Source organism: Acomys russatus, chromosome 15, assembly GCF_903995435.1.
Source record: "Acomys russatus chromosome 15, mAcoRus1.1, whole genome shotgun sequence".
Classification (NCBI taxonomy): domain Eukaryota; kingdom Metazoa; phylum Chordata; class Mammalia; order Rodentia; family Muridae; genus Acomys; species Acomys russatus.
The window spans coordinates 9,375,392-9,384,629 of record NC_067151.1 but is presented as its reverse complement, the minus strand read 5'-3'; positions in this window follow the sequence as shown (position 1 = coordinate 9,384,629).

Below are 9,238 nucleotides of genomic sequence, written 5' to 3'. Positions count from 1 at the left end.
CTTCTTCAACTACCTCGTGGAGACCTTTGTCCTTAGAATTAGTCTTGATGGAGACTGGGTAATTTGGCTCCAGATGACCCCAACTGGTCAACAACTCAGGAGCCAGCACTAGGGATCCCACAGTTACACCTCTGCCTGAGAAAGGCTGGAGGAAATGCCGACAACTATCCAGACCGCTTCAGGCCAAGGGCAGCTGGGCGAGGGGAGCAGAGACTTCTTCGCCTTGACTGGCTTTTGCCCCACATCAGACTCTGGTTTCCTGGAAGCACAGGCCTGGGGCAGTCACCCTGGGGCAGTCACCCTGGGGCAGCCTCCGGTTGTTTGTCCAGGCAGCCAGCCAGCCTTCATTAGCTTCCCAGAGGCACACTGGGTGCCAGAGATCCACAGTCGCTCCCCCACACCCTTGGGTTACATAAAAGGAGCAGAGAGCATCTGGGAAGCTTGCTAAGATGGCACCCAATGCTGGGGCAAAAATAACACTGTGGCCAAGAGCTATTTTTTGAACCACGTAAACCAGAGGGGGGGAAGATGATGCCAAGTAAAAAGAACCTTCTAATAAATACACTATGTGATGAGTGAAACCAGTGCCAGGGCAGGCAAGGGACAAGGCACAGCTCCTCAGCAGTATCTAGTGGCCCTCTCCCACTCGCTCTTCCCTACAATATAATCCCAATCTCTCTCTGTCTGTCTCTCTCTCTCTCTGTCTGTCTCTCTCTGTCTCTCTCTCTCTCTCTCTCTCTCTCTCTCTCTCTCCTTCCTCCCTCCCTCTCCCCCTCTCTTTCTCTTTCTTAAACCGAGGCTCATGCATTCAAAGCTAGCCTCAAACACACTCAGGAGAAAGATGACTCTGAATTCCTGATCCCATTGCAGGCATGGACCACCATGCCCAATTTATGCAGTTGGCGGGTACCAGGCAATACTCTAGCATCATTATTAATTACTTGTGCAATATGCTAACCACCTTTACCTCACAGACACCACTACAAAAGAAAATGTTTACTTTGGCTGACAGTTTCAGGGAGATCTGTCTATCGTAGCAGAGAAAGGGTACAGGGCAGAGGCTCCATCTGTTAGCAGCAGTGTGAGAGGCAGGGGCTTGTTCCCCGCAGACAGACCGGAACAAGAGGATGCTTTAACCTTCAAGCCCTGACTGATCTTGACCTATTCTCAACAGCCAGAGCCTACCTCCTAGTCCTCCACAGCTTTCTCATATTACCCCAAATGATTGCTTGTGCTCTTCCTAAACAGCCCTGGGAGGCCTGGGAGCTCTCTGCTCCCACTTCAGTAGCTTTGATGCTCAGAGATCTCTTCAGCACTCTGTAGGAAGATCGTAGGAGAGCCTGCAGCAACTGGGCCGGGGACTCTGGAGACTATCTTGTAACCAGAGCAGAAGAATTTGTACTTGGACAACGGCAGCATAGCATGACAATCAGAGCCAGGTGTCTCTGGAAGCTTCTGTCTCTCTCACCTACCACAGTTCCCTTCTTAACAGACTCAACCATCCTGTGAGTGGGAGCTGTGTGGGCCGTGAAAGACAAAACACCCAGGAGTGGGATCTTGTGAGGAAGATGAGGCCACAGTGATTTAGAGTTTGGTCCTGAACTTCCTACCAGTTGGGGAGACGAGAGTGACATGTACCTACGTGACTCATGTTGTTCCCGACATCCTGTTGTGGCCTTATTATTTTAAGAATAACTCAGCTGTTCTCAGGAGTACAGGCAAGGGAATGGTTATTTTCTGGATCTTCAACAGATAGCTGCAGTTGAAGAGCATAACGTTTTATGTACAAGTCTCCGATATTTAAGATCATTGGCTGGGCTGGGAGAGAGCTCCGTGGTTTCTCACAGACCGAGGCCCTGAGCTATGCCCAGAGATACTTTGGTGAAGCTGGCCCTGGTAGCCAGCACAAAACGGATTCGGTGGCTTTTGTGGGCATTTTGTTTTGATATTTTTTTTTGTCTTACTGATTTACTCTCTTAAAGTTTGTCTATGTAGAGTTTCATTTTGGATTTTGGGTTTTGTTTTTTGTTTCTGTTTTTGTTTTTTCTTAGCATTGTTTTGGGTTTTTTGTTTTGTTTTTTTTTTGTTTTTGTTTTGTTTTGTTTTTAGAGCAAGGGAGCTGGAGACGGGGGTGGTGGGTAGGGAGGAGGAGAAGATCTGGAAGGAGTTGGGAAAGGGTGAAGAATATGATCAAAGTATGTCATATGAAAAATTAATAAAAATGAAATGATGATGATGAATGCTAGTCCTGCGGAATCCCCACTGTAATCCCAGAACTGAGGAAGTGAAGACAGGCGCGCTCCTGAGGCTCACCCTGGCCAGTCAGCCTTGCCTTCTGGGTGAGTCCCAGGAAGTGAGACCTCATCTCAAAAATAAAGTGGACAAGGATGTCGTTGGGAGCAATACCTGAAGATGACCTTTGACCTCCACACATATTTATTCTTATGTGTACAATGTTCTACCTGCACGTGTGCCTCCCCACCAGAAAAGGGTACCAGATCTCATTATAGATGGTTGCGAGCCACTATGTGGGTGCTGGGAATTGAACTCAGGATCTCTGGAAGAGCAGCCAGTGCTTTTAACCTCTGAGCCATCTCTCCAGCCCCTCCCCTACTACATTTTAAAAAATAAAATAAAAGCAATTAGTTGCCTGGACTAGAAGAAGACTAGAATCTGGACTAGAAGGAATTATCTAAGAATTTTGTTCACACCACTGCCTCCGTTTCTCACAGAGAGCTCTGTGTGGCTCTCCTGAGATGAAGAGACCGAGTCGCAGTGACTTATCCAGGTCACAGAGCTAATAAGTGCTGCAGCTCGCACTTGCCTGCGTCCTTTGTGTCCCCACAGCTGAGCACTCCTTCAGGAGCAGTGCCTATGGTAAGCGCAGTAGTTAGCGTCAAATCCTGGTGTCAACGGTCTTCAAACTGGAAAACAAAGCATCATATGGACAAGAACTCTGCTTTTTATATTAAATTCTAATTCAGTGCTTTGGCTATGGCCAGCTTATATATTATAAACTACATTATAACCTGTGCTATGTTGTCAGAACAAACTGTCTTGCCTTTGCTCAGCGGTTCCGGTGGCTGTGCATGAACCGCAGATGTTTTTTGTCAAGGCTGTCAACGTGTCTGAAGCAAATGAACCAGGACATGCTTTACAATGTTATGTCCTCTCTTCCCTTCGGAGTGCCAGCTCTCACCTAGCATGCAAAGGCTTTCCTCCCTGCCCGTGAGAAGGGCGGCGCTTGTGCTTCTAGGACGTCCATGCTTTAAATAGTGCTGCTGTGCAGAAAACAACAGTCCAAGAGTACCGTTCCCGCTGGACGCCCGATGGAAAACAAATGAGAAATAATTGTGTTACCGACCCGTGGATGTTTTCCTCGTCCATGAAACGGACCGGTATTGGATGAATGCCTGCAAAGCGTCTTAAAGGCTAAGGAAGGATTGTGCTAAAGGCTAAACCCTGAGGTTTATGTACCATGCCCTGCACTTTCCTCGGGGCTTAGCACCTTTCAGCCTATCTGTGGAGGATGCAGGCGGGAGCGTTGCTGTTGGGAAACAGAATTAAGCAACTTAGCTGAATTCGTATTTAAGGCAAGGTTTGCCTTCATTAAGACATTTCAGAAAGCTGTAGGCTGCGAGAGCTTCCGTGCCGCACACCAGAGAAGCTGCTCGCGGTCCCCACGAGGGCGCTGCCCAAACCAACCCTTAGAGAGGATGTAAGTACGCAAACCTTACAGCTCTGGCACTTGAGCCACTCAAACTAGCTTCGCTTAGCGAAACGTTGCACACGAAAAGCAAAAGGACATTGGATCCCACAAATTGGTTAAGTTTATAAATTCCACTGGGTTTGTACTAGCAGTCTGGCAGCTCAGAAGTAATGATTTAACTGAATTGGCCATTTCTGCCAGATAAACACTGCCTGGCTTTGTGTGGTTAAATGAAGTCAGAAGTAGGAGGGGGTTTTTTGTTTGGCTTTTTAAAGTAAGATAATTTCAAAACTGATTTATAAATTTAAGCATTTTAACGCTTTCAAACAGTCCCCTCACGTTCCTGCTACTTTTGTTTTGTTAGCATATGTTGTGTGTAATAGTAACGTTCACTGTGACCGTCTCACATATGTAAAGTCCTTGGAGCATGTTAAACACCCGCCACCCTCCCCAGTCTCTTCCCACTTTTGCTGAACCCTTCTTCCCAAACTGGGCCCTGTCTACTTCTGTGTCTTCTGTGTGAGCGAGACAAAGAGTTTAATTGGGGGTGCTTAGAGGAGCATGAATGAGGGGCTATTTACAGGAGGGGGGACAGTTTGCCAGAGGCTGTACTGCTGAAGAAAATGTGTGCACCCCTGTCCTGCTGTTATTGATTGCCTACAGATCTGAGGGGAGCATGTTCTTGCTTCATTGAGACAGTGTTGTGTTGTGTGTTCTAGGATAGTCTCCAACGCAGGAACTTCCTGCTTCTGATTCAAAGTTAGCGATTTCAGGCATGTGCTGCCACACCCAGCTTTATATTATTTTAATGGCCTCCATTGCTATCGTTAAGTACATTTTTAAAATTATGGTGTGTGAAGCACAAACTATCGGATTAGAAATTTTTCAGAAAAACATACTATGGAGCAATCAGTGATCACCAAGAAGAAAATCTATGTTGATAATTCTGAATTCATTCTCAAACTAAAATACCTAATATTCAAGTCAACCATATGAATAATTTTATAATTTCAAATTAGTATACATACAAACTTACAAACACTGCACTTTGCTTCACGGAACCTAAGTTATATTGAATCCAAGCAGAAAAGTATAAAATTTCTACTTGGTTAGCGATGATAAAGGTTTATCTTTTTTCATTTTAACTGCAATGGAGTTTGACAGTTCAAGAAGGCATGGATGTTTCTCATATCAAAGAACTTTCTAGAGGGCAAAGAAGCAGAAGAGATTGAAGCATAGGGGCAGCCATCTGTTTTTAGCACTCCCCAAGGTACATGAGGTGAGATGCGCTCAGGAGAGTGCTGAAACACATGCTTCGTGGAGGGGACCTTCACCTAAGAGCCACGCTAGGTGTTTCAGTATTCACTGCCCTTGGTGGTGATGCTAGTCATCACTACCATGATAACTTTTCTTCCTTTTTTTCTGTGCAGGGAATATCAAAGAAAAGACTTACTGTTATTTCGGATCACTTTTAAATCTAGTTGATTTTGATTTTTGAAGTGAGTGTTAGTGATATAATTCAAATCAGTGGGAAATAAACTTCTAGGGGCTGAGGAGATGGTTCAGTCAATAAAGAGATGCTTTTTAAGCTTGAGGACATAAATTCAGGCCTCTGGCACACTGTAGTGGCGTATGCTTGTAACCCTAGCACTGGTGGCAGAGTCATAAGGAATCCTGAAGCTCATTGGTTAACCATGTTGGCTTCGATGAAAGACCCTGTCTCAAAAAATAAGTGGAGAACAATCAAGAAAAATAGCACCCAACATCTTCGCATGTGCACACACACAGTATATACACACAGCATACACAGAACACACAAAGAGCATGCACATACACCACACCCACTACACACACACACACAGCACATATACCACACACACACAGTCAGATTCAGGATGTGGGACCTCAAACCTCAGAGTTTAATGAACAATTACAGTTCAGTCAATGGAAGACAAATACGCTCAAATTGTGTACAGCAACTGGGCACTGAGCACCATTCAGTAAGAATCTGCTGATTTAGCAAGGGTTTGGCTCACAGAGTGCATGTCTTGCCACTGCTGCCCTGATCAGTTGAGACAGAATTAGCACTAGGTAAGTCGTGTGTGTGCCTTGGGAGGGGTTTGTTGAGGGTAAGCGTCTGAAGGCAAGGCTTAAGGCATCTTCATCCTACTAATGTGCTGGCCATCCAGGATTAGAGCCCTGGGTCAGGGAAATCCACCCAAGTGCAGACCTCAGCACACAGCACTCCCGGCTTGGAGATTAGCAGACACGCTCTGCTCCGCACTGAGACCTACCTACCACCTGGTCTACAGCTCCACTCAAGAGCTTCAGCCACCGCAGCAGTAACCTTGTTCACAGTCTGTCAACACACGTGCAAAAGAAAAGAGAATACCTCCAAAACGCAAAAGGTTTTTTTTTGTTGTTGTTTTGGGTTTTTTTGTTGTTGTTGTTTTTGTTTTTTCGAGACAGGGTTTCTCTGTGTAGCCTTGACTGTCCTGGACTCACTTTGTAGACCAGGCTGGCCTTGAACTCACAGCAATCCACCTGCCTCTGCCTCCCGAGTGCTGGGATTAAAGGCGTGTGCCACCACATCTGGCTTTAAAAGTTTAATACATAAAAGCTCATAGGTTCACCAGAGAGCTTAGCACCCTCCAAAGTGCTGGTTTGGGGACCACATGGATTTGAACTTTCTAATGTGTACCTTGAAAATGTTCTGGCTGCATCTGCTCTACCATATCGCTTGATTTGGGGCAGCACAAGGATTCTATGAGATTGCATAATGGTGGTTACATGCCTTTATGTTTCTGCCACGACTCACAGAATAGGAACCAAGAGTGAACCCTACTGTATACTATGGACTTTGTTGGTTTGGACACATGGTACAAGGAACGTCATGTTAGAAGACAATGCTTTTATTAGTATGCGCTCTGGTGTGTGTGTGAGAGGGCACCCAAACACTACAGTGCACTTGTCAAGGTCAGCAGAAAACCTTAGGGAGTCAGGTACAGAAATACATTAGAAATAACCAGTCAGGAAGAACTTTAAGGCGGGCATGGTGGCGCACGCCTTTAGTCCCAGCACTTGGGAGGCAGAGGCAGGTGGATCGCTGTGAGTTCGAGGCCAGCCTGGTCTACAAAGCGAGTCCGGGACAGCCAGGGCTGTTACACAGAGAAACCCTGTCTCAAACAACAAACAAAAGAAAAGGAACTTTAAGAAGAGGGAAATGGCCAGCAGATCTGAACCCGGGAGGGCTGCACAAACTGTTGCACCAACCAAGGACGTTGCATGCAGAGAACCTACACCCATTCTCCACGCTTGTCGGGGGAGTGGGCATTGCCTCTGACAGGAACTCTGGTGACCAAGATTTGATCACCATGTCTTGGTGAGGAGGCCCTGCACACACTCAGAGGAAGGGGAAGCAGGCTATCCTGATGAGACCTGATAGGCTGTGGTCACATGGTGGGGAGGAGGCCCCTTCTGTCAGAGGTCTAGGGAGAGGGGAATAGGGTCGGAGGGAGTAGAGGGATGGAGGGCGGGAATGGGAAGATAAAAGCAAGGGGATTATAATCTGGATGTAATGTAAATAAATTATTTAAACTTTTTTTTTTTTTTTAGCTAAAAAAAGAGGGAAATGGAGGGAGAATGGATCTGAGGGGGAGTGGGAGTGGAGGGAAGGGAAACTGTAGTGGTTTTTTTTTTTTTTTAAATGGGAGAAGAATCTATTTTCAATTAAAAAATAAATAAACAAATGGCCAAAGCTAGTGACGGTGACCCATCCTTGAACTTCCCATATGATAGGATTTGTATCTGAAAAAGAAATTAAAGAAGTGATAGCATCGTTAAATGCTGTTACATTTTTGGTTTTCAGACCATACAAATGAGTTTATGGATATATTTTTTAAATCAAACTAGTTGACACACAAGAAAGAAAAGAATGAGAAAAAAAAAAAAAACATGTCTCCATGGAAATCAGAGACTCTCCTAGCTTTCTTTACTGTTTTTCTTGCATGATGGGCACTGAATCCAGGCCTCATGCACAGTGGGGAACTCCCACTCATTTTCTTTTTTTTTTTTTTTTTTTTTTTTGTCTCAGATTTTTTAAGATAACAATTGAGAATGAAAGAGAAACAAAAATGACCTGTTTAATATTTAAAATTATTCCAAGCATACTAACCATAAATGAGAAACTGCGAGGCAGCAGCAAGCATCCCTCTAACCACAGCTCATCTGATCACTTGGTGCTGAAGGTACCATGTGCTGACATGTGTTTATACATACATGAACAGAATTTGGTCCCTTGTCCCATTTAAGCCGTCTCAGGCAATCAGCCCACATCCACCCTAATTAGATATCGTTTTAGCCGTTAAGAGGATTCTCTCTCCTGGTGTTCTGCCTTAATCTTATCAACTATATAGGAATATTTCCCCCAAAGCCTGAACATATGGCAGGGTTTATACATTGCCACCTCTGGGAATAGCAAGCATGTAGCTAACTTGAAGGAAGCTGGTCTCGCTGGAATCTTAACAGGGCTGGCTGGTGCTGCTATTCTTGTGAGCCGGTGTAGACTGTGGGCTGTAACAAGTTGCAGGGGTGCATTTATAAAACGGGTGCTACAGATATTACCAGGCACTTCCTTCGAGGGCGCTTTTGTAGAATTGTATATTTGAAAGCTTGGTGTGGTTAATCTTTCCAGGTCTTGTGAAAGAGGTTACTGTAGGTGGTGGGGTTTTGGCTACTTTATTGGGTTGTTTTGTTGTTTTGTTTTTCGAAACAAGGTTTCTCTGTGTAGCCTTGGCTGTCCTGGACTCGCTTTGTAGACCAGGCTGGCCTCGAACTCACAGCGATGTGCCTGCCTCTGCCTCCCGAGTGCTGGGATTAAAGGCATGTGCCACCACGCCCGGCTCTTTATTGGGTTCTTCTATCTACCGTCCTTTTCCACCCTACGACCTTCCAACCCCCACGCTAGGTTAAGTGAGAAAGAAGGTTAGAAGGGAAGGGGCTTATAGATTTCTTTAAACTACTTCCTGTCGCTCAGAGTTGAGTTCCTCCCGGCAAGTTTGACCTTTCCTGTCAGGATATTCTGTTTCTTCTTCTTGTCTCCTTGGACACGACTTCTTGACAAACAACAAACTGCAACCAGCCAACACCAGCGACAGCCACATCAGCTGCAGGAGGAGCAGCAGCCTCTCCTCAGTGCTCCTCTGGCCACTCTGGGATCTGGAATTTATCCCCTTTGAAAAAAAGGTCCCAGAATTCCAAACGTCACACACATAGAAACTATCTGCAGCTGGCAACACCACACCGCTGAGCGCACAAGAGCACACGGCAAATCATGGTCTCCTGCTGGGAAGCGCAGCTGTGGACAATCTGAAGCCGCCTCATAACCCACGCTTAGGATTAAAACAAAAACATATTCACATAACTGAGTTTAAAAAAAAACAAAAACCAAAATTCTCAGCCGGGCATGGTGGCACACACCTTTAATCCCAGCACTTGGGTGGCAGAGGCAGCCTGGTCTACAAAGTGAGT